The following is a 26,293-nucleotide window of genomic DNA, read 5'->3' as shown; positions in this document are numbered from 1 at the left end:
TCAATGGCTGTTCTCTCCTTCAACTTCAACATAAGAACATGAATACCTATGTATTAAAAGGAATTTGCTGTGTTGTACGCTAATGAAAGACTTAAAACACCTTTTATGCCTACTTTCTTAGTTATTTATACCTCTAGAACTCATACAACATACTAAAACCTTACCAAAAACCTGTTTCTCCGGTTATTTATTCTTCGAGTGTATGATTTAGTATGCATCTATCTGAAAATTATTTTTGCCTCCTACCGAACTTCACTCCATCCTTCCTATACCTGGGCTTGCTTTCCACAGCCCTCAAGTACATTCTGTGTTCTTCCACCAACTGTGCACAATCAATCCCTCCTTTCTCTTCCTCTGGCACTCACTCTCGGCACTGGGGTGTAGCCGTCACATTCTAGTCCAATCAGGGGGTTAAGACTTTGCCCTCCTGCTTACCTATGACCTATTTGAGGAGGATACCCATGTTGCGGTTAGTTGTATACAATTTAAGAGTCCAACAGTCACCTGAGTGCAATCTCCCATTTCTGCAATCCCGGCCCTGGAAAGGCTGAGACAGGCAGATCGCCATGTCATTTCAGCGTAAACTACAGAATGAGACGGTATCTTGTAAAAAATAGTCCAGGGGTTGAAGAGATGAATCACTGTTTTAGAGTACTTGTTGGTCTTCCAGAGCACCTGGGTTTAATTGTCAGTATCTACATGTTGGTTCACAGCTTCCTGTTGCTCCAATTTCAGGGGCTACGATGTCCTTTTCTGGTCTGTGGGGGCACCATGCATGCACATAGTAAACTGATACATATAAGCAAACCCCTCCTACTCATAAAATACTAAGTAAGCAAAATTAAAATAAAAATAAAAAGTGAAGTATTGGTTATGAGAGTAAGTGCACATATACATTGCCAATTTAAACAAAAAAAATAATTTGAAAGGAATACAAAAACCTCAGAACCATAAAATAAAAATAAGATCAAAAAGGTTCAAAAGGGAATTTGCCTGTGCGCTTGGTGTTAATCTGCCAGGGAGAGTAACAGAAGGGAGACATATCGGAATTTGTTTTCGGTTGCAGGCATGACTGGCCAACGGGTGCTTGCTATGTAGGCAAAGGGTTGAGGGCAAGATAAGATTAGGGAAGGACATGCACCAGACAGGGAGAGCCATGCTCAGAGTCTGAGTAAGCTTTAAATGCTTCATGAAATTAAAGATCAACAAACAAGCACAGGAAATCAGGCAGTGAGAATACACAGCTTGGTTTAACAGATTAAACCAGGCTAGGCTTAGTTGTCAGAAATCAGTGAACATTAGAGTGCTGAACTTGGCATCTTGATGCGTGCTTTAAAAAGCTCACTATATTTATATTGTTGTAATAACACTTATTGTTATTCTTCCTTTTTTTGAGTTCCATTGTAAGAATTTTATGCATGGTTCTTAGTAATAGTCCCTTAATCTTAAAGACACTTGGATTCCAATTTATTAAACTAAGCTTTGTGTCTACTGTACACATGCAGGAGTTTTTGGGAGAGAGAATCCTAACAATGAGCTATATTTGCGAGCCAATGTGAGAAGACAGAGCTGTGGTCTGATTCACAGTAGCACTGTTTCTTCCTTGTACTGCAAGTTGAAAGAGGACCCAACAGAACTAGGAAATAAAAGAAACAAGGAAATAAAAGAAGGCTTCCTTTTGAGCACAGATGTACCTATTGGTGCTTCAACCTGAGATGTCTAAATTTCCCTTTGCTTTGGGAACTCTTGACAACCCGGAAAGATGAGGGAGAAGTCTTTGGAAAATATCCAGAATCTGACTGCTTTAATGACAGGGATGACCGATATTATTATCCTCCACGAGGAATCATGTCTCTTACTAGTTCAGTCTAACCTTGCCTAACACTGAGCACTCCAAAATGTCTCACTAACACATTGACTATTCCAAACTCAGGGCACAAAGTGAGTAGATATATTTCATTAGTGTTCCTCACACAAGATTCTAAGATGTGTAGATTCAAACACATTAATAATAAATGCAGATTTAGCAATTCTTTCATATCACATTAATAAAAGAAGTCAAAGACTTCCCCTTCATGTTATTTACCCAAGAGCAAGGCCAAATTTGTTATTCTTACTTTTTTTTTCCCCATGAGGGAGTCCTTTAATAGATCACACAGACAAGAGACACAACAGGCCAGTTCCCTGCTTGCAGGCCCAGGCCCTTTGCAGATGCAATGGCCTCCCCCACCTAGGTGTGGGCCGCAGGGTGGAGATGAGGTGGTTTAAAAAACACATCTGTACTAATTCTTCACTTCCACAGAAAAGAGGAACTTGGGGGAGCAGCTCACTGGAGAATTTACTCAGAGCTGTGTCTGAAAGCCCACCCCTGAAGGGTATGAACCTCCGACCTCCCCCTGAGCTGTCTGCATTCAGTAGGGGCAGACAGCACATGGAAAGCCCAGGCCAGTCCACAGAGGAACATGCTGGCTTATGCAGCTGCCCCTCCCGCTCCCAGCTGTGAGCATTTCTGCACTATGTACATTGTTGTGCTTTATTGCCCCCTCCCCAGCCTCTGCCTGAAGCTCAGGGTGGAGGGGGGAACCCGCGGACCACATTCAGCTGGGTGAGAGCACCAGCCCCCCCACACACACACACACAGGCTGGTGCTCTGTATCTTTCTGAGCCTGCCAGGCTCAAGCCACTGGAGCTGCAGACCAAGAGTATGGAGCCAGCCTTTCCAGCCAGCTCTTCTGTGGAAAAGCAGAAACAGAGGGTCAGTGCTGGACAAGATGCCGGCCGGGTGGGAGCAGGCAGGGCCGAAGGACAAGTTCAAGGCCGTGAGTCTGGGGTGTACGGATGTGTACACACGCAGCTGATGGGGCCTGCAGGGCACCACAAAAGACCCATTATGTAGCAGTGAGCTTAATGGAGGGTGGGTGTGAGAAACACTGGCCTGGGGCCCCTTGGAGCATAGGGCTGCTTCCAGTTCAACAGGGGCTGGTCCCAGCTCAGGGTGTATGCATGAGGAGATTCAGGGAGAACCACCAGGCATCCTATGGGGCTGGGTGAGAAGGGAAGGCTGTGGTGATATCTGTGAGTGCATCCTCGGCAGGCCAGGGACTAACCGACGATCAGTTGTTCTCAAAGAGCAAGAGCAGGTCATCGCTGCTGTTTGTGGGGAGGTCAGGTGGACCCAGATAGGAGAGCAGTTCGTCAGGATTGGTCAGTTCTGGGAGCAGATCCAGAGCTGGTTCTGGGGCTTCCCCTGCCCCAGTCATGCTGGGAAGTCCCATCATGCCCATGGCAGGATTGAAGGCCAATTTGCTGATGGGCCCTGTATTTGGTTGACCCAGGGACTGTCGAGATGGAGGGGGGGGTTGGATGGTGTAGCTGGGAGCCTGGGGTGGACCCGAGGTTGGGGGAGTGCAATCCTGGTGGTCCAGGATTATGGGCTGGGTCCAGGTGGCCTGCTGGTGCCATCTGGCCTGGGAGGCAAGGAGCAGACTTGTCTGCAGTCAGGAGACTGCCGGGAATGTCAGATTGGTAAGACACGGGAGGTGGTCCCTGGGTGAACTCAGCAAGGTTTGGGGTGGTGGGTGTAGCAGATGGGAAAAATCCTGGGAAGGTTCCAGGCCCCAGGAAGTTGGAACCCTGACTGGGGTAGTCGCTGGGGACAGGGGCCAAAGGGGGCTGCAAAGGGGCAAAGGCGGCAGCGCCCGGGGCCCAGAGCTGCGATCATCTCCATCACACTGGGCATGAGCACATGGGCGGGGCTCACAGTGCCTCAGCGGTTCAGCACTGGCCCATCTGGCTCCTCCTTGATGTGCAGGTCAGGCGTCACAGGTACAGCTGCACGTGGGGTCGATGCTGATCTCTTCATAGTCTGAGTTCTGAATGTAAATCGGGATACCCAGCATGTACTGGTCCACCTCCGGACCCTCCAGCAAGGCTGTCGTATTGCACACAGGGCACCTCCAGGTCCCCCGCTCACAGCAAGTACGACTCCAGGTCAAAGCACTGTATGTGGCGACAGTTGTGACCACGGGCTGGCAGCTGGATCCTGCGGAAGGTGAAGATAGGGCACTTCAGGGGCACCTTGATAACCGTCGGCTCCACCCCATCCTCTCCATTGGGCCCAGGGATGGTGCCGCTACTGAAGTTCTGCTTTATCTTGGTGATGCAGTGCTCAGCTGGCAGGAGGCGCTTCTTGAGGAGGCCCTGCAGCACAGAGCGGACAGACGGACGGTGTACCAGCTGCAGCACGAAGAGGTGAGAGCAGCAGCAGGCAGTAACGGTGATCTAGATCATGTTGCGGCCTGGCTGGCACACGTGCATCAGGTAGAGGGGCTTGTGCGAAGTCTTGTTGTCTCCACGCTCAATGCTGAGGGGTGTGGCATTGACGCTGACTTACACAGACGCTGGCCAGTTGGTATTCATCTGTTGGTCCTCATGGTGGTAGCACTTGAACTGCAGCTCCAGGTCAGGCCACAGCACCAGGGTCTTGTAGACAGAGTCTCGGAGCTGGAAGACATGGTTGTTCACAGCCAGGTTGTGCTGCAGGAGGAAGGGTTCCAGAACCACCCGATCTCGAACTGGGAAGGTCAGGCGCAACTCATCACAAGGGCCACTTCCAGAGGGTGACGGGTGCAAAGAGCTGAGGCCTGGCTTGAGGTCAGGCAGGAAAGGAGACTTGACTTCCCTACTCAAGCCAGGCTGGCTGTAGCTGATGCTGCCCCGGTTGAAGCTGGCGCCTGCCCGTTGAACTGCTCTGTGGGCTTGTAGTGCAGTCCCTTGGAGCCAGGTGCAGACAGGGAAGGGGCCATGCCCTGCTGCAGGGGTAGCCTGTGTCCGGGGTAAGAGGAGGCAGGGCCAGGGGATTGCCCAGGACCAGGAGCATACTGGGCAGTGCTGGCTGCATACTGGCCTCTTTAAAGATACTGCTGCCCAGGGTATACCTCTGAATAGGCTCTCTTGATGCCCTGTCGGGGCAGTGGCTGGGCCTGAGGAGGCCCAGGGTACCCATGCTGAGGCAGTCGCTGTCCTGCATACAAGGGTGTCACGCCTGCTGCCCGGGTAGGGTTCATGGCCATGGAGGAGAAGCCGGAGGGGCCCGTCATTCCTCCCATGACAGAAGGGTTCATACCAGGGGGTACACTGGGTCCTCGGGGACTGCCATGCTGTAGAAACTGGCTGTTAAGACTGTCCAGTTCCCATCGCTCCATATTGGCTCTGTATTGACAGTGTGGAATCAGAAAGAGAAAGAGTGCTCTTAGAGGAGCTGGAAGCACTCTGGACTCTGAATCCAGCGATGGAGTTCAGATCTCAATGGAGCCTCCAATCACCGCGCACCACCGTCCCTGTCTGTACTCTATGCGCTAGAACCCAGTTCTCGAGCTTTGGGCAAGGGGCTGGAGGTTGAGAATACATACACGGAGACAGACCAACACACAGACCTTCCAACACTGGTACCAAAAGCCCCTCTTTAATAGCACCATGGAGACTTAAATACCCTGCCAACAGGTGAAAATCCCATCCTCTGATCCTCTAGGCTAGGCACAGCTTCTAGTAACTTCAATTAGAAGGCTCTAGACAGAGAAGAGGAGCTGAAGGCCAGGACTCAATTAGTCCCAACAGCATTTATCTATTTCTTTCTAAAATGCTACTTAAAATGTATCCATTATGATTTTACTAATTATTATTTGTGAGGATTTTTAGTTCTCAAATCACATTATCCTTTCTGATGGACTCTTCTATAAGGAAAACAGAATATTTACTATTGTGGCTAGGCTTCCTTCCCATGAGTGGCGTCCTGCTAACGGAATTTTTAGTGTTGTGGCTAGGCTTCCTTCCCGTGAGTGCAGGACGCACAGGTCCTGCCTTTCTTTTGAGACAGAACTATGACAAAGCTCTAAGGAGCTGCATGGCCCCTGAGTAGGAAGACTTCCCTGTGACTTCTAACTCTAGCCTTTATCTTAACCTCATGTTTTTTTCTTGTCATTCTCAACCCTTAAAAGTCTATTTACACTTCCTGAAAATTCTCAGAGCTTGTACTTCTACACCTATCAGCACTTTTGGAATCAAGTTTTCTCAAGTTCCCTATGATTGTCACTGTCTTCAGTGAGTGACCAACAGAAAGCCCTGTGGATAGACTTGCTATTTATTCCAGAGAGGTAACCTATACTACGGGGAATGGCTTTCCAACACTGTAGAAAGATACTTGAGTATGCCAGGCAGAAGTGGGGATGGTTTCTTTGACCCATCCTTTCAGAATCTTTGGCTCCTTGTCATTTAGCTCAATTTCTCTGGACCTGTGGTGAGGCAGAGTCTTTTATAAGAATTTATTTGATAGAGCAAAAGTGGGAATCAAAGAGGCATAGTAACAGGAGGAGAAGAAATAATTCCCTATTTCTTACCAACTCCATCTTCTAGAGTTTCTGTCACTCTACGGTATTCCTTGGAGTTATGAATGCATGAGTGAACTAATCCAGTCATGAACATAAGGTCCTCACATCCCAGTCACCTCTCAAATGTCTCAACCGGAACATTCCTGAGATGATATTTCAACACACAAGCTTTGGGTCTTCTTAATATCCAAACAATAACAGAAGCTCTGTAATAAAAAACAAAAGTGATAGAATTTGAATTTTGGTTCATAGATTTGGACAGGTTATGAAGTTAAGGGGAACTGAGGTAGAGAGTGAGATAAGGCAATTTTATGTTTGTCCTAATCTGCTCCATGCAGAGGGAAGACAAGAATGATATCGGGACTGTCATTGATAAGGATGGAGTTGCACATTAGACGGTAAAGGAATCGTGGTTTCCGTGGCTTCGACATTGTTCGCAATTCTCCTGTGTTCTCATATGATTATAGAGTGGTCTTCTTATGTCTTTATTCAGTATGACCTTACAAGGCTGTTATCTAAAGAAGAACAGGAAAGTCCAGCCGAGGCAGTCAGGCAGTGTTAGCTGATCAGCTCCCATAAATTGGGTTGTTTTCCACATCTCATGGCAAACTTACTTTATGCGTTCTGTATCTAAATCACAACTTTGGAATAAAATTCTAATAAAGTTCATTTTGTACACTCCTCCCAAACCCATGATAAAGGCACAACACAAGGAGTACTAAAAGAGGAAATTCCACTCTTTTTCTACTAGTTTGATCAGTAAAATGCACAAGAAATGATCTATTGCTATATAACTCTAATTTGAACACGATGTTTAGCAATAAAATAAAACTGGTATAAAAGAAAGAGTACTTTGTTTTCTACTTTTGCAATTATCACGTTATATAAAAAGATATTTTGAGTAAACTTCATAGTTTGCCCATTAATTTTCCTTGAGGTTAACATCTAAACAAAAACTGCTTATTTTTTCTCATCAAGTTTTATCGATTTCACAGGGTGATATTTTATCATTTCTGCTTTTAAGAAAAACACATGAATCTATTTCATACAACCATAAAAAACCATTTACAGAATACAGAATAGAGTTGTGATATTAAAATATTACTTTTTATTGTAACTTAAAAATAAAAACATATTTACATTATCCCCCCTTTCTTCTTCCAATTCCCCTCATGTCCTCTCCCCCCAAGTTCTCTCACTGCCTCAAATTATGGTTTCTTTTTGTTTTATTATTATTTTTCTCTCTCTTTCTCTTTCTCTTCTCTCTCTCTTTCTCTCCCTCTCTCTCTCTGTCTCACACACACACACACACACACACACACACACACACACACACACACACAGGTTCAATAGAATAAGTACAACCTGCTGAACACTCTTAGTGTTCCCAGAATATGTATGATTTCAGGGAATTCCATTTGGTAGGACAAAAAATTAATTGGCTCATTCTTGGAGAAAGTGAATTCTTGTTCTCCTAGGAATCATTAGTTGCCTATACTAAATAGGGGGCCCCATAATACTTACATACAGAATTGTGCTGTAGACATTTCTGTTGGGTTTGGATACAGCATGTACAGATGAAATACTTTTAAGTGTTAGAGGCTTAAGCCTTGGGTTTATTCATGTCCAACATAATCCATGGTTCCCCTTTTAATCCATTACACTCCAATGTGTTGATTATTGAGTTGACATTTTGTTGTCGTTTTAATGCATATTTGCAAATGAATGTAAATCTCCATCAGCTATTTGAGAAAATAAAAATTTCTCTTAGAGTCCTTTTTCTTCAGCATCAGATTTGCATAGTTAACATGAGCTGCATAGTTACATAGACAAATATCATCTGTAATGTCAATACAACGGCAAAGGTATTACTCAATTTCCAGATTGTTAAAGTTTATTCTGCGTGCCTAGTTTTGCAATAGATTTTTACTTGAATTGGAAAAAATACAACACTAATTGCCTTAATAGAAATATTCTATAGTTGGATATGTAATACTTTAGCATCACAGATATTTTAAAATAGCTATGAAAATTATGCTAGGGTAATTTCTTTGTTTATATCTCCTCTTAATTTCCCTGGTGTCTTAGCAGCCTTTTTCTTCAAACATAGTGACAGGTTTTAACACTAAAGTTATCCTGGTCATTTCTTGGAGAATCTACTTGTTTTGTATTTGGATTCATTGTTTGTTCTCCTTCTCCTATACCTTTTTTCTCCTTCATCCTAAAGTTTCAGTAATCATGGTATATTTATATGTCATATTCCTTTGTCCAATGAGATGGTCTAAACACTTACTCCCAAGACAGAAGCCTTATGCAATAATACCATTTACTGTTTCCCTTTATGAGATCTCAGATGATTTAGATAAAATGACTCATATCTCCTGTTTATTGATCTCTGACCTTGAGGAAGGGTTCTTCTTCTTGACTATTGCTGAAGACTCTTACCTCCTCTATCTCCCATCCAAAACTCCCATCCCTAATCTTATATTTGAGACACTAAACTGCTGTCCTTGTTCTACAACACATTGGAGTTAAACTTTGCAGCTAAATCTCCTATCCCTGGACTCTAACCTGTTACCCAAAATAAGAAAATGGAAAATTAAGGTGTTATTCATTTGATAACACTAATTGAAGATATTAAGTCATCTTTTATCACCACTGCTGTGTGTTAGATCTATACTGTCTGTCATTTCAAGTAAAGCTGGTGTACAGGAAGCACTAAGACCTCGATTTCCTTTGACCTTCAGTGTTTTGTCTGCTGTTACCGAAACAGCTGCTTTGTTCTTATTCAGTTCCCATTGTTCCTTTTTTTTTCTACCCTTATTGTTATGTCCCCAAGGGTCGCCAGAAGTGGTTAGTGAGAGCACATCTCTAATGCATTGGGATGACTCTTGCAGTTTGCTTTTGATTGTACAGCTCTCTCTGCTGCCACATCGAACCTCAGGGACATTCCCAGGTAACCATGCCCTGTTGAGACTGCGCACAATGCATCTTTCTTCTACTGCAGGCATGTTTCAGGTCAAGGCCTCCTAGAGGAACAGCCATCCCAATTCATTCCTTTACACACTGTCTTTTAGAAATGGAGTCTCTTAACTTGTTGGTTTTCTTTACTTAGAATTACTTAATGGCACGAGTCTGATCTCAGCATAAAGTTCAAACTTCTTAGAGTGTTACACAAGAGACACACAGTTCTGGTCTGCATTCAGTTTCCTTGCTTTCTGTCAATTTTCCAAACGTATCACTCCCTTCCTGCCTCTGAATTACACATTCTACCACTAATATCTTTTCTTTGTCTTGCATTACAAGAAAATGTGTGGTCTTCTGTTGACACAAGTTCATTATTTTATATAGTTTTGTTCCTCTCATTAAATCTAGTATATTTTAAAGACTTTTTTTTCTTTGCATCCTAGTACCAATTTCTTAAGAAATTCCTTTCTTCTTAATTAGAAGTTAGACATTTTCTTTTCTTTTTGTAGTTTCCTCTGTAATGGCTTTGTGAAATTGCCTTAGGAAAATTCTCGGAGGTTCTCTAATAGAGCTTTCCAGGATGTGTCATGGGCTGTCTTTGAATTCAAACAGTATTTTTGCATCACATGCTTTTACCTCAAAAAATACATAACTTCTGCATCTCTCAGGAGGATTCTAGGTGTCACACGAAGAAACAGGCTGTTCGATGATGCCCTTAAGAAACATCTCTGTCTACAGAAAGAAGTAAAGTATAGGATACAGCAATGGCATTTGAGATACTCCGGCCATGTTATGAAAATGAATGATGGTAGATACACAAAAATAACACTACATAGAGGAGTACATGGGAAAAGGCAAAGAGGAAGGCCCAAAATTACTGGATAGACAGCATAAAGGAAGACTGTGGAACCTGGGTATGACAATAACACAAGCACCTAGGACTGCCTAGGATGAGAACAACTAGAGAACCGCCATTTGTGGGCTGCCCATGCATGCTTAAGCATTGCTGGGGCATGGATGATGATGAGGAGGAGGATGAGGATGAGGATGAGGATGGTGAGGATGATGATGATGTGCATATAAGCAAACTTCATGGATTCCACTGGGAACATACTCAGAAGGCGGAAGCTTTAGCAAGCTCTAAGAATTGAAGATCCATCAAAAAGACACCAGTCCACCTGATACCTTCTCGGACCCCACTGTAGGGTCGTCACTTGAAACAGACAAAGGCGGCCCACAAGATCCTAAGATGCAACTTAGGCAAGCTGCCCATTGTGACTGGTGTGTCCACGTGTCCACTACATGGGAGCCAGTGGAAGAATAAGACATTGCTTAGCTCTAAGACCTCCAGAACGAGTGACCTCTAGTCAACTGAATCAATTGACACAAAGTCCATTCAGATTTACTCAAGATTTTCTTCACTCTCAATAGTGTCAGAGTAACACTTAACCATGTGATAGCAGATTATGGTCTGTAACCGAATTACTTGTGCATAGGAGAATCAGTTATAAATCTTACGTTAGCAGTGACTGTAGTATGAAAACAGAGGAAAACCAGTCAATAGTTAGACCTTAGCATAAACTTAGGTCTTATTCTTTTCTTCTTTTTTTAAATTCTTCTTCTGCCCACCCCCAGTTTACCCAAAAGATCTTATTTATTTCCCCTTCCTAGGGTGATCCACGTGTGTCCTTCTTAGGGTCTTCCTTGTCACCCAGTTTCTCCGGGACTGCGGATTATAGCCTAGTTATCCTTTAGTTTATATCATATACCAGCTTATGAGTGAGTACATGCCATGTTTGTCTTTTGGGTCTGAGTTTCCTCACTCAAGATTATTTTTTTTAGTTTCATCCATTTACCTGCAAACTTCATGATGTTACCTTTTTTTTTTACTTCTGAGTAATACTCCATCGTGTAAATGTACCACATTTTCTTTATCCATTCTTTGATTGAGGGCTTCCTGATTCTGAAGTTAGCAGCAGTCGGTAGTTCTTTGACTAGGGATAGGTCCCCTGAAGTCGTCATTGCCACGTGATGGATGTTTTAATTGCCTTGATCTCATGCAAGTATTCATAGCTACTGGAAGCTTGTGTGAGCAGAGGTTCTCTCATGTCTGGATGACTTTTCACAGAACTCCTCCTTTTAATTGAACCCTTCCATTCATTCTAGACCCTCTACTTTGATGTTTCCTAAGTCCCGTGGGGTGATAATATCAACACTAGTTTGCTTTTTAATGTTATCAACAAAGATAATTTTAAAAGGAGAAAACGGTCTAGATTTGCAAGGATGATAACTGGGAAATAGTAAAAAATACACAAAATGAAAATTATTCAAGAATTGAAGAAATTATATGTAAATATCTCAATATATTATACAACAAATATATAATTTTAATAATATTTATTTTCAATGGACATTAAAGGTAAGGAAGAATGATATATAAAATAATTGCAGTCAATTGTCTACTCAAGATAAAATTTAATCTTGTATATTAAGTGTAAAAATTTATAGTTAAGAATTCTAAGGATGTGGGGCACATTGTTTCTTACTTCTGAGGATCCAGAACCTTGTTCAGTCTTGTAAAATCACAGAAGTGTTGCCAGTACAAGGAGTCACACTTCTCTGCCATTCTGTTCTATCAGAATTAATACATCATAAAATTATTAATGTGTTCTACTCACCTGAGAGCAATAAATCTCACACTGTCTTCTCTTTACCTTTAAGTTTTCGAAATGATTCATGTTAAAACTTTTATTCTTTCAGAAGTGTTGAGCTTCATTACTTCACATTCTTTTAGCAATTATGAAAAGTTTATCCTCTGATGTATGAAAATTATACTGAATTATGTTACCAAAGAAAGTTAGTTGAATTTCAAAATAGGCTGTAAAAGGAATTTAGAAACTGTCTTCTTATGAGAATACTGTAGCTTCATAAAAGGAATTTGGCAGTGCCTCTTCTGTTTCTATTTTGTGAAATACATTAAGGAGTATAGGTATTAGGTCTTCTTGGAAGTTCTGGTAGAATTCCGCATTGAAACCATCTGGTCCTGGGCTTTTTTTGGTAGGGAGGTTTTTGATAACCTCTTCTAATTCTTCGCGACTAACAGGTCTATTTAGATTGTTCACCTGGTCCTGATTTAACTTTGGTAAATGATATTTATCTAAGAAAGTATCCATTTCCTTTACATTTTCCAGTTTTGTGGCATATAGGCTTTTGTAGTAAGATCTAATGATTCTCTGAATTTCCTCTGTGTCTGTGGTTATGTCCCCCTTTTCATTTCTGATCTTATTAATTTGCAAATTCTCTCTCTGCCGTTTGATTAGTTTGGATAGGGGTTTGTCAATCTTGTTGATTTTCTGCAGGAACCAGCTTTTTGTTTCATTGATTCTTTGGATTGTTCTCTGTGTTTCTGTTTTATTGATTTCAGCCCTGAGTTTGATTATTTCCAGTCTCCTACTCCTCCTAGGTGAGTCTGCTTCTTTTTTTTCTAGAGCTTTCAGGTGGGCTGTTATGTCTCCAATGTGAGCTTTCTCTGTTTTCTTTAAGTGGGCACTTAGTGCTATGAACTTTCTGTTAAATAATCCACTGACACCATAATCATTGGCAAGAACAATATTTTATAATCTTGGTTACAGAGAAAGCAATGTTTGTGTGGGTGGCTTTTATCTGTATAATATGTAGTACTTGGCAAAGTGATTTATCAGTTAATCTGATAAGGCTTATTCTGGCTTTTCTTTTTCTTTTTGTTTTTGAGACAGGGTTTTTATGTAGAGCATTATAAATTTACTTTCCTAAAATACAGTTCCAGGTAATTGTAGCATTGCAAAAAAAGCTAACTTTTTAAATAATAAATAAATGGATTTATTCAATTTGGGCCTTTGGGGAAGTTGCTGAAGTTTAACATTTGGATGGACATATGCAATGCAGTCTCTTCTGTAACTGCCAGGCAGTATCTCCAGCTACTCAACACCTGAATCTCCATGTTATTATGTTTCTGCCAAATTAGAAGGAAGTTCAAAAACTGGCGGGGCATAGGAAAAGGCTCCATATGCAGCGAATGTTTGTCACAGGTTAATAAAATATGACCATGAGCAGCCGAAGTCATTAGAGGGTAGACTCAACAAGATCACAGACTAAAGCCATCACAGTGCCCAGAAGCAGCAAAATCACAGTGGAAGAGGTTGACCTCAGACAAACGGTATTCCCCCTGCACCTCAACAATAGCAACCCATTTTGCAAAACTGGCTTTTCTCTACTAGCTTACTGCTATCCCAAGATTTCATTTTATCTCTGCTGGATTAGTTTCACAATCGCTAGCTTTATTTGGGTCTTTCATGGCATCATAGATTTCCATTTCAGCAGTTCGATGACTAGAATGTGTATTTTTGTTCCGTCGTTTGTTTTTCTGAAGGCATTAGTATAAAGTATTTCAGTCTTTAAAATATTTTTTATTTTATTGTTTTAAAGCTTTCTTAGTTATTTGTTTTTAAAATTTACCTTACATATTTTCGTCGGGTGACTGATGCTTGTGTCTTTTTATTTAATATTGTAGGAAATGAGTATGGGTTTTCACATCAGAGCTGTAGAGCAAAGACCACTGCGGTAGTCACTACACACTCTTGACAGCACAGGAATCAAGATGCTAATAAAAGGAACATTGGATAACATTTCATGCTATCCAAAGCACTGCATGAAAGATTTAAATTATCCATTGCATTGATTAATTTTTATATTGACTGTATGCTGAAATGGTATCATAATTATACTGGATTAATTAGCATAATATTAATAATATCACCTGTTTATTTCGAATGTTTAATGTAGCTATTGGAGTTTTCAAAGTGCATGCATGTTGGTATTTATCCCCTTGGACAATATTATGTAATGTTCTATGATCTGAGGCAGTCCCAGTCATTTCTCCTGCATTTTCCCATCTCTCCCACCACCACTAATAATAGTAACAACTTAAAGAATGCTCAGTCACAAATGAGACCTCTGTATCACACTCAACTCCCCAAAGCTCAGGGAACATTTAGAGAATAGAGAAGGAAAAGATTGAGGAGCTCGGTACTAAGAAGGCCTTGAGCAAAAGAATGTCTTCTGAGCAAGACAGGACTTCCGCACTCACAACAGACAGCGGTTAGTTAACTTCCCAGAGTGGAAGGAGAAGTGACATATGAATCACTACCCCTAGCTGAGGTGGGCTGTGGGATATTACTTAAGATATTTTACATTTGTTTGTGCTATGGAAGATTTGTTTAATAAGGCAAAGATGTTTTGCATTCCTTTATGTTGTGTTTGTTTAACTCTGTGAATCTGTGTTACTTTGCCTGTCTAAAACATCTGATTGGTCTAACAAAAAGCTGAACGGATGATATCTAGGCAGGAGAGAGAAATAGGTGGGGCTGGCAGGCAGAGAGAATAAATAAGAGAAAAGGGGGAACAGGAGAAGGAGAAGAGGACGCAGGGGTCAACCACCCAAATACACAAACAGCCATGAGGGAGAAAAGAAGGGAAGGATTATAGAATAGAGATGAAAGTCTAGAGACGAAAGGTAGATGGGATAACTTAGTTAAGAAAAACTGACAAGCAACAAACCAAGCTAAGATCAGGCATTTATAAGAAAGAATAATACTCAATGTGTATTTGGGAACTGGGTGGCAGACCCCTAAAAAACATAGTTTTCTTTTTTTAAAAAAGCAACTACAAAGGAGCTAGTGATGCTTAATGGTTTCTGGGAAAGGAAGAATCAGTTTTCTTTAAGGGTCCATCATACTCCAGTAGAAGACTACACAACACAAGTGTGTGGCTAATAGTAATTGGAATAGGTAGATTCCAAAAATTAAATAGATAAGACATAAACTTTGGAAAGTTGCGAGAAGGCTATGGAGGTCACTGATCTTAGAATAAGAAGACGAGTGGGGTGAATATGATTAAAATATATATAATGTGTGCATATATGAAATTCTCAAATAATTAAACATAAATTGTTGTATGTTTTTAAAATTAAAAAATGCAGCAATCATTGTTTTCCCTTGTCCCGCTCCATTTCACTACAAAGTAATCCTATCATGAGCATTTTGTCAGTACCCAGGAACCAGTGCTGGAGAAGGAGTCCGTGTGTAGAATTGTTCTTGTATTCATTTCAGACACGATCCCATAACACTATCTATCTAGCTGAGCCTCCTGTTCTCATGTTACTGTCTGGTTCAAAAGAGAAATCCCAGCAGGAGAATAGACAGGCCATGCTGGCAGTGGAAGAGACCCGGAGTTTCAGAGTTCCTAAAGAGTACTAGCTTAGACCCTGATCTGCCTGGCTCCTCTTATTGTTAGTCCATTGTCTTTCCTAAGATTACTTGACACACTCTTTTGGCATCTGCTCTAGGTGAAGGGCTGAAAATCTGATACTTTTGGGGTCTGTTGAGCCGATCATTAGTCCGTCTGCTTTCTAAACCATTTCTCAGCTTTTGTTCTGATTTTCATCTACAGTTTTGGGCAAATGTATGTTCGTCTTTCTAAATTGTATTAATTGCATTTTACTGAGGACTTCAGGCAAAGATGAAAATACAGACTTTAGTAAGAAGGCTGTGTTAATGAGGAGTCTTGGTCTCAATTTCCAATTTTGGAATCCTCCAGTCACCACCTTTTTTTTTTCAGTACATGGTCCATGCTGGGTTATAGCCGGACATCCATGTGTCCTCTGATTATTTCATCCATTTTCCTATACCAATATATGTGAACTAATTTTAGTCTGTTGCTCTGTACCCACAGATGGGAGCTTTGAAGTCAAACAAGTTCACCTGCCTAAATCAGTCCAATCAACTGCTATGCTAATACAATCAGATTAGGCTTTATTTTATTTACAGATAATTTGACTTCCTCATACTTTGGTCCAACTAATCTTTTAGAACAGATTAAGGCTTTAATGTGTCTCTGACTATATTTATCAGATGAGAGTTTTTGTTGATCTCTCAGCTAACATCTGAGTTCACTTGTCTACTTTTCAAACATGCTATTGTGTGGTATTAATTGAAAAGCTGGTCTCGCCTACTCTTCCTTCTGTTTTTGGACTGAATATTCATAATCTGAAAACTGGGGAAACGGTTAGGGGGAGGAGCAAGACACTGTCCTTATGCTACTATTCCATTTTTAAAAAGTGTCATTATGATCCTGCTGAAGATTAATTGCCCTTGCCTTTCATCCAGAGATGGGGATCTCAAGCAAAAGTGTTGTTTTTCAGAGAGTAAAAAACACTGAAGTAGCAAGGACCATTCCATTTCTCTATGGAAACATAGAATTAATTTTTTTAAAATTTTTATTTCATTTCAAAATTTTAATACATAGCAATTATTTTCTTTAGGGCAACACAATATTATAGAAAGTATCAACTTGAAGACTTGGAAATATATTGTTATACAAAAATGATCTCAATTTAGACAGAATTTTATTTTTGTATTATAAGATTACTTTTTTATCATGTATAGCACAACTTCATGAGTCATGTAAGGAGAAGCACAAATTTAAAGACTATTTTCCTATGTTCTCCTGCATTGTTTCGGGCAGACAGTTTTAGGGAACTGTGGTTTGGGGAATCAGTCTGAACCAAACACCACTTGTCACTTGTCACTCAATTCCACTAAGTTTCCCAACCTCACAGCATCACTCTCGCCATGTTTATTACTGGGGAAATAATGCTACCTCCCAGTGCTGATAGCAAGATTATTTACATGATGCTTTTGTTTCTGGGGTGCTCGCTAGCATGGGAAAGCACCCTTTTGACTCTGGGGTGCTCGTTAGCATGGGAAAGCATCCTCTTGACTCTGGGGTGCTCGCTAACATGGGAAAGCACCCTCTTGACTAACCATTAGTCCAGCATAACACAGCTTAGGTCATTTAACAAACGTGCTCCTGGAAGAGTTGTTACCATTTTGCAAATAGTTCAGCATACAGGATTAAGACTGATGCAGTAATTTATATGCCAGCGCTCTTCACGACTACTGTGACACCCATTTTTTTCAACCAGATTCTGTCTCTGTGCACAGAGACTTTTAAAACCCTCATGACAATAGCCTTAATTTTGCGGAGCCACAGGAAAGAAAGCTTACAAGACAACATTTATGTGTAATTCGCTGTCTTGTTTACAATGTTTTCTCCCTACTGGTCTTGTTCTGAAATTTTACTTACAAATCCAAATATTTGGACTTTGGCATAAGCTGCAGCTCAATTAGGTTCGAGGTAAAAGAGCCCAGTCCTCTTGCTGGGACGATAAGCATCCCTTCTATGACTGGGTGAGCCACCTGCTTTTTCTTGTTGCCTAATTGAGTTGAGCAATAGGAGGAAAGGCTCCAGGACAAGCGAGGGACAAAGGCCAGGAAGTGGTTTCCACATAAGAATATGCTCTGGCCTCACACTGCCCCATGGTAGCCTGGCTTCTGGGAAGGTCACTTGAGCTCATGAATGTCTTATACCAAAAGAGCCTTCTGTTCAGGCAGGGTGTCTGGGGAATTTAAAAATGAGGAAACTGTGGGGACAAGAAAGGTATTAAAAAGAAAGGGGTGGGAAAACCAAAAGAATATGTTTGAACGATCTCTGCAGAGACCTAGAACACAAGCGACCCTCAGATTATGAGTGGAGTTGGTGAAAAAAAACAGGACTTTTGTTCGAATAACTTTTTCCTTCTGAGATTTATTTGCTTTCATGTATCTTCAGTGTTTTGTTTGTTTGTTTCCATAGGCCTGATAGTGAGTGTTAGCTTTCTATCATTTTGCCACTCACTGTGAGATGCTCTGGTTTATCTAAAGTAAGGCATATAGAACTATGCTAAGATCTTAATAAATATTGCATTACCTAAGAAATTGCACAGTCCTGAAGCTTCTTAAACACCTATTTAAAATGTTTTAGTTTTAAAAATAATAAGGTGTAGCCCGGCAGTGGTGGCACACACCTTTATTCCCAGCACTTGGGAGGCAGAGGCAGGTAGACCTCTGTGAGTTCGAGACCAGCCTGGTCTACAAGCGTTAGTTTCAGGACAGGCTTCAAAACTACAGAGAAACACTATCTTGAAAAAAAATAAAATAATAAGGTGTTTCCAGTTATTTATATTCCTCTTTAATTTTGTTTTCATCATTTTAATTAAAACTGGCATAATTTTTATAACAATACAACAAATTTTCCCTCACTTCCTAAATTCAAATGGACTTTCTTTATAGTTTTCAAGAAACTAAGTATCAAAATGAAAGGTTTGTAAATGTATTTAGTGTGTTCGCCACTTACCCTTAATTATGAATTTTTCACAAGATTTTTTTATAGAAAGTTAGCATATTTAGCATCTCAATTGACCTCCTTTCGAATTCTAAGGTGAAGTATGCATGCAATTTCTAACAGTATATAATGGGTTGTTGAACTAATTTATAATGACTGGTCTCTCATATATTCTGAAGTCACAGAATCAAGTGGTTTTCTTCTTGGGAACTTCTGCAAGCCATTTCTAAATCCCTGTAGAGATGACTAAGTGCCATCTTCCTCCCCCCTTCCTATCACAGCTAGATGAAAACTAGCTGACCCCCAACTCTAAAAGGACATGGCAGCACTGCTCGGTCCCTGTGTACTCTTTCTTAAGTGTTCTAATTTTTCTAGAATTCCAGTTGTCTCATGCGAGGAGGATGAAAAAGGATATGTCAATGGAAGCAGCTTAATTTAAATATTTAGAAGAAATTTCTAAATTAAAAATAATTTTAACACCCACCTAAGGGAGAAAGTTTAAGCAAGAAAGTACAACTGGCAAAGCCTAGAAATTCCAGAGAGATGTAAATTATCCCAGAGGTGTGGATCGGTGATCTGTGTCACCAGAACCAAATACTGACATGACAGAAAAGGAGAACAAGGCTTTAACAAAGCTTAACGAAGCTTGGGGCAGAAACTTGGATACGAGAAGATAAAGGAGAGAACAAGAGGAGAACATGGCACCGTAGAAACAAGGAGGCATACTCTGCTTGTAGGATTTCAGGGCTTTCAGTATCATGGGGCTACTTCCAAATCTGTCTGTTTTCCTTCCTTCCTTCCTTCCTTCCTTCCTTCCTTCCTTCCTTCCTTCCTTCCTTCCTTCCTGTATTTCTTCCTTTCTTTCTTCCTTCCTTTCTTTCTTTTTTCTTTCTTTCTTTCTTTCTTTCTTTTTTTCTATTTCTGTATTTTCTTTTTTTTCATATTTTTATTTAAAAATAAATGCATTTCATTTTATATACCATCCCAAGTTCCCCTTCCTCCTCTTCTTCTGCTCCCCTCTTTTCACCTTCCCATCCCCTATCCACTCCTCAGAAGAGATAAGGCCTTGCTTGGAGTCAACAAGGTCTGGTATTCCAACATGAGTCAGGACCAAGTTCCTCTCCCCCATCAAGGCTGAGAAAGGTATCCCACTATAGGGAATGGGTTCCAAAAAGCCAGTTCATGAACCCAACATGTATCCTGGTGTGTCTCCCAGGGACTCCCCAACAAATCAAGCCCCATAACTTACCCACATTCAGAGGGTCTAGTTCAGTCCCGTGCAGGTTCCCCAGCTATCAGGTCCCGAGTTCCCACTAACTCAGGTCAGCTGTCTCTGTGGTTCTCCCTGTCTTGCTCTAGATCCTAAGGTGCCAGACTGGAAATGTTTCTTAATCCTCAGACCTCTAAAGCCTCCTTTGTTAGATGCCCAGGATTAGACAATGGGTTCCCACATCTCTATCACCTCGTGTAATATGAGGCTAAGGGGAAGAGAATGGGCAGGAGAGAAATGCCTCACGGGCAGAGGAGATGAGAGAGCTGCGGACTGGAGGAGCAAGTAGTCCTGTCTGCAGACGTGTGGACTTCTTGACATTGAGACCCCCGTATTCTTTAGTACTTTGTGTTTTTCATTTTGTCCGTGTTGTCTGTTTGTTTGTGATGGCTTTGCCTGTGCTCCATACTGTCACTGATGTCACTATATAGCAGTGGGTTACCTTGAACTTCTGATTCTGATCATCCAGCCTTCACCTCCCCTGTGGTAGGACTACCAACATGTACCACCGTGCCCATTTTATTTCATGCGAGGTGTCAAACCCAGGCCTCAATGTTTGATAAGCAAGAATACAACCTGTTGAATGTCATCCACCGGTCCCATATCCAGCATGTCTTTAGGAATGAAGTCTTCTAAGCCTCAGAGTCATCTCTAGAAAGTGAGCTACTGACAGAAGCTATTATACATTGGTTTGGCTGTGTTAGCAAATTCAACAAAAGGCAGTTCCTTCAAGGCTTGTGTTTAGGGTGCTAACTATGGATAACAGACCTTCTGAGCACAGGCAGCCATGACTGCAATAAAATCAGCAAGCAGATAACAAGCAGAGCCCCTGCCAGGCTTTTGACAACTCCGCTTGGTCGAGTTCTTTGAAGCCTGTTATGTGAGGGTGTGGTTTAGTACTAGTCCTATTCAATTACTAAAGCTTTGGAATTATTTCGCCATCGAAATTTTCATGCTCAATGTTTTAGTATCAGTCTTGTGAGGAGATGAAGGTAAGTTGTGAAGTATTCGGAGCCAGTTAACTAGTTCCAGACTCTATTTTAGGGAAAATGCACACATCATGAGGTCACACCGGATTCTTCTATGGTTCCTGAAAAACTATAGTCAACTTCCTAAAGAACAACTTGCAAAATAGATATCTGCTTCCTTCCTCTCTGTGGCAGTGTTCTGAGCACAAACAGATCACAAAATAAATTAACCCATGAAAGAATATTATCAATACTGATCCTTGGAGATTCACAGCCTTACATGATTAGGGAGAAAAATCATCAATACTTGGTCTTATTTCATATATATTATAATGATCTCATGGTTTTAGAGTATCTTTACTTTTCATATTTGTTTTCTATTTATCAAATATATTATTTGATACATATATATGCATGCAAATTAGACTCACCAAATATTATCATCTTCAGTCTTACATGTGACAAAAAGAGGATCAAAATTATTTTCAGTCTGAGCTTGGTCGTTTTGCAGGACTTTCTCCAATGCTGTCCTCACAAACAATATTGTCCTTGAATGTAGTGTTCTTCTTCTCAAAGATAAGAGCTCATATCTTTCTGAGATAACTGTCATGATTATAATGTCCTCCATACGACGCAGGATGCAGTCAAAGGAATTGCTTTGAGGATATAAGTGGGTTTTCCCTGGAGAGGGATCTGCTAGCAGCTCCTCTGCTCTTTTAAACATTAGAGAGTCTTCCTTCCTTCCTTTCTTTCTTTCTTTCTTTCTTTCTTTCTTTCTTTCTTTCTTTCTTTCTTTCCTCCCTCCCTCCCTCCCTTCCTCCTTCCCTTCCTTCTTTCCCTTCCTTTCTTTCCTCTTTTCCTTCGCTCCCTCCCTCCTTCCCTCTCTCATTTCAAAGAGTAGCTCATTTTCAAGCTGGACAAGTTAACAAACTCAGGGTGCCAAGCTTTCTTCGGTTTACAAACTCCACAGCTTTACTGGAGTGTCAATCAAAATCCCACAGCCATTCTTTGATACTTGGAGGTGGGGCTACATGCAAGCAGCAGTAATTTGACCAGGCACTTAGAGCAAACAGGACCGGAGTTATTCATGTAGCACTGTAACCTGCCACTGCATTTTGACAGCTCTTCTTGTGGCCTTGGACTCTATCCTCGGACTTCTAACTGGTAATTACTTATGTGTAATAAGTAAAAATTACCTACCTTAAAGATTTAATGATCAAAATTTATGCCTGCAAAACTAAAATCCTTTGCTTTGCTGGATCATGTTCTTTGTTCTTGTACAGTTTAGTGTATAATTGGGTTTTTCTCTTGACACAGAGAAGGAATAGCGGGAAGTAGTATATACATTCTGGCATCCTGATTAAACTTTTAATTAAGAAAAAAGTCGATACTTGGTGAACTCTACTGTTTTAACTGTAATCTTGCCAATGATGTCTGTTACTAAGTGAGAAAGGATGATTCAGAAATATCTAAAATTATTTAAGTCCTTTAATATATATGTATATATATACTCATTTAATTAGAGGGACATTTTAATGGGGTTTAGGGGGCAAATTTATGCAGAGCTCTCTGTCATATATCTATCATCTAGCTGTCATCTATCATATATAAAATCTATATTATATATAACATATTTGTCTGTCTGTCTATCACCTGTCCATTCATCTGTCCTAAGAACAAAATGTAGATTGCCCTTTCCTCTCTAAAGAAGGAGTAAATACTATAAATGAGGCTTTAGCCTGTTAAGATTTCACAGCAGAGTGGTTGTCTTTGGAATCTTTCAGAAAGAAGAACATATCCGTCCTTGCTTCTGGTGACCGACAATAATAAGCAGAGGTCACAGCGCTCTCTCTGCTGCCGACTTTCCTGGCATGGTGCACGCCAACAGGTCATCTCTGTGAACTATTTGAGAGGTGATTTAGCAACTTTTTTTATCGTCTCAAGTTAAATGTTTCATCACTGCAATGTAATTCACTTAACATAAGCTGCTTAAACATTGATGAAATAGTCAATAGTCGACATGAGTAATACTAAAATATCCAACTTAAGTTAGAAATGTTTCTCAATTTGCAAATCACCACTACGATATTTTCCTGGTAATAATTTGCTGACAATAGGCAGCATGTGAAATAAAATCCAGTATTGGAATCAGGCAAAATTTCTGGCACAGTTGCTTTATTGGTCACATCCCATCATTTCGCGAACTTAATGCTTTATGACTTTCATTGTGATGCAATGCTCTATAGCAATATTTGCACAGATTTACTGTGGTTATATTAAATGGTTGGCAATGTGGCCTAGGGGATTAGAATAGAGGGCAGCTGGAATAATTAGCCTCAATGGGCACTGGGGGAATGTAGAGCTGAATGTGTTTGTAGACTGGAGGAGAGAAAAAATACTATTGCCTTTCAAAGATCAAAGCTTTGCTTGCATCTAAATCTTTGAATATTTCCAGTGATAAGCATAGTTTGTCCCTTAGGTAACTAATAACACTGCTTTCATACTATAGACAATCTAGAGTGCTCAGTACCAGATAATTTCTGCTTTAAATGAACAAGCTTACCTAAAAGTATAATTATTAAATACGAATTGAAATGCTTTAGCGTATAGTAATGCTACAAAACATGTTTTCTATTAAAGGACAATAACTCATTAATTCCAACCTTATGCAAATGAGTGTCCCAGAAGAGCCTGATATTGTGTTCTGTATTTTTTGTTGAATTATTAGTACTTATCTGCCCAATTCATATGAGAAACTAATCATTTCTATACTTAATTATATGCACTTAGTGTTGTACATATTCAAGAAATTCTCAATGCAAATACTATTTCATAAACTGCAAGACCAGCCGAATAGGGTACCTGTGAGGATTGCTGTTCTACTGGATAATCAAGGAATCTTTCACTGAGTTTGATAGCACAACAGTGATATTTGTTGTGCAGAGATGATGAAAGACCAGTGGAGTCCTAAGTATACGCAGTCTGTGGAGCCTTGGGTTGCTTAGGAACTCAGTGACTATGGGCTTGCTATGGCAACCCAAGTTATCAGTGAGTGCAACCTCAGCTGGCATTCTGCTAAATCTCCATATTTTGTAGGCAAGAATACTCAGATAATCTCTTCTATAAATCTCAGGATTTTTATTATTTATGAAATTAGAATAAATGGACTAAAATTTGAAAATAACTATTTATAATAGATTACACCTATATGAAATGAATTTTTAATCCTATGTTTGATTTCAAATTTATAGTGTCTTTTTTGTTATTTTATTGTTTCTCTCTCCATATATATAAATATAGTTATAGGTTAGATAGATAGAAGATAGATAGATAGATAGATAGATAGATAGATAGATAGATAGATAGATGATAGACAATGATAAGATAGATGTAGAAACAAGTAGATAGGGATATATAGAGAGAAATAAGGATGGTGCATTAAAACTGAAAGAGAGTAAAATTAGTGCAGTATATTATTTAGATGCTATATCACGTGTTTTATAAATTTGACTCAATAGTTCTATTTACATATTCTACATATATGGTATAACTTACTTGTTATTTTTATTTTACATTACTAGCTCATTTGCAGACCATATAGATGTATATTTATGTATAATTCCTCCTTAAGACTTTACCTTAATAACAACGTAATAAGCTATACTCAAAATCAGAATCATTTGCAGAGCACATTTTGGAGGTCATTGCAAAGGCACTAGGGAGACTTCTTCTCTTCGTTGTGCAGTTCCTCGAGGGAGTGTGTTTCAGTGGGTGTAGCCCCTCATACCTGTGTCTTTCTGTGGTGAGCTCTGCTATCAGGTTCAAGGAATAGCCTTATTCATCCATATTTATGCCATACAGAAGCTGAGCTCTTCCTTGCACCCCTTCCTATATGAATGCTGTGCTCCCCTTATCTCTGTATTAACTCCAGCCTTGTGTTTATCACTATCAATAGCACAGGCAGAGGCAAAGGCTCTCCTGAGACCAGACACCACAGGCTCTATTTACTGTTCTTTTCTCCTGGGCATTATCATTTGTGCATTTTTGTTTTGATATTTAAGATCTCACCCGGTTAATATTTCTCTTGAGAGAAGCAGCAGAAGTTTGACTCAGGTTTTTCAGAAAATGTCACAATTAACACATTCATTATTTTTATACCTATTTGGTATTCATGACTCCTCAAATAGCATCTGTGGATTGCTGAGGGTATTAACTCAGCTAGATGGTGCTTCTGTAGATGGTAATAAGCCACAATTCACAGGTGGAAACAAGCAGAAACATAGAACTGTGGGCTGCTTTCCTGGAGTTAACTGTCCTTGAAAGCCTAACCCAGGGCTTTTTAAGATCCCAATGAACTTTCACTAAGCAGATCATACATTGCATAAGTACTTCCCCTTTATATTAAAAATAGTTTCCTAGTTGGGCAGTAGTGGCTCACACACTTAATCCCAGCACTTGGGAAGCAGGGGCAGTAGATCACTGAGTTTGCGACCATCCTGGTCTACAGAGTAAGTTCTAGGACAGCCAGGGCTACACAGAAAAATCCTATCTCAGAAAGAAAACAAACCAAACCAAAAGACTATTTTTCTCATACAACTCATATGATATACACTGATCACAGTCCCCCCGCCCTCTACTCCTCCTAGCTCCTCCCAAACTTCCCTCCCACTCCCTTGACAGTCTACATGGTTTGACGTCGGTACATGATGAACAGTTTACAATGAAGTTCCAAGAACTGATCAAGTTGCCATCTTTGGGGAAGCCATCAAAAGTTTCAGAAAACTGTCTGTTGGTCATGTTTGTTTCTTCCTGACATGTTATAACTCATTTTTATTCATTTTGAAGCCTTCTTTTCTACACCAGTTTTTGGTGAGTGTATTGAATATTCATACTTTCTATAACAAATATAAGATTCAACATCTTATTTTTAAGATTCCAATGAACAGACTGTGATGATGCTTCCCCTTCGCAGAGGATTATTTAGTAGCTAATATCTCATTGTTTTTCAAAAAGATCGAGATTATTTCAGAGCACTTGCCACTGTAAAAGATTCCGCCTATCCTTACAAGGTCATCCATCTCTATGCCAGTCTACATGGGAACAGGAGATTGCCTGGCAGAATCAGGACACAGAGGACTTGCAATAAGTCAACACAAAGCAACCTGTATGCAACCTTTTAATGATATTCATTTAAGGCTCACACTGTTAATTGCTTTAACAATTTTTAGAAAATATTCTTAAATCAAGATATGATGATTAATACATATACAGAATTTGCACGCAGACTCATTTAAAATACTTAGGAGAAACATGTCATTTCTTTGATATTGATAACAAATATCTTATAGAGCAGAATAATTCAAGTTATGCATATAACTATTTCCTAATATAGAGTAATCATATGATATATATTGAACATATTCAGTTTTTGTTTAAGCCAAACT

At 40.2% G+C, this 26,293-nt stretch overlaps 1 protein-coding gene and 1 pseudogene across 7 annotated transcripts in view; one reads left to right on the top strand and one right to left on the bottom strand.

Moving 5' to 3' along the window:
- Positions 1-26,293, top strand: part of Cd36 (CD36 molecule (CD36 blood group)) — a 78,492-nt gene that overhangs the window by 6,639 nt on the left and 45,560 nt on the right. For 2 of the 7 annotated variants that reach the window (XM_075956513.1, XM_075956518.1), the window contains exons 1-2: positions 21,909-22,013; positions 22,634-22,762. The exons of 2 other annotated variants lie outside the window; for them this stretch is intronic. The gene's annotated coding sequence lies outside the window, so the exon portion shown is untranslated. Of the gene's footprint in view, positions 1-21,908; positions 22,014-22,633; positions 22,763-26,293 lie in introns of those variants that run through there. 3 more of the 7 variants (XM_075956521.1, XM_075956524.1, XM_075956514.1) reach the window with 2 other exon arrangements.
- LOC142839846 (zinc finger MIZ domain-containing protein 2 pseudogene) lies at positions 2,765-6,817 on the bottom strand (annotated as a pseudogene).

The sequence above is a fragment of the Microtus pennsylvanicus genome, chromosome 22 (assembly GCF_037038515.1).
Source record: "Microtus pennsylvanicus isolate mMicPen1 chromosome 22, mMicPen1.hap1, whole genome shotgun sequence".
Taxonomy (NCBI): Eukaryota; Metazoa; Chordata; class Mammalia; order Rodentia; family Cricetidae; genus Microtus; species Microtus pennsylvanicus.
Note: the sequence above shows the minus strand (reverse complement) of the source record. Positions and strands in the feature narration are given on the sequence as shown.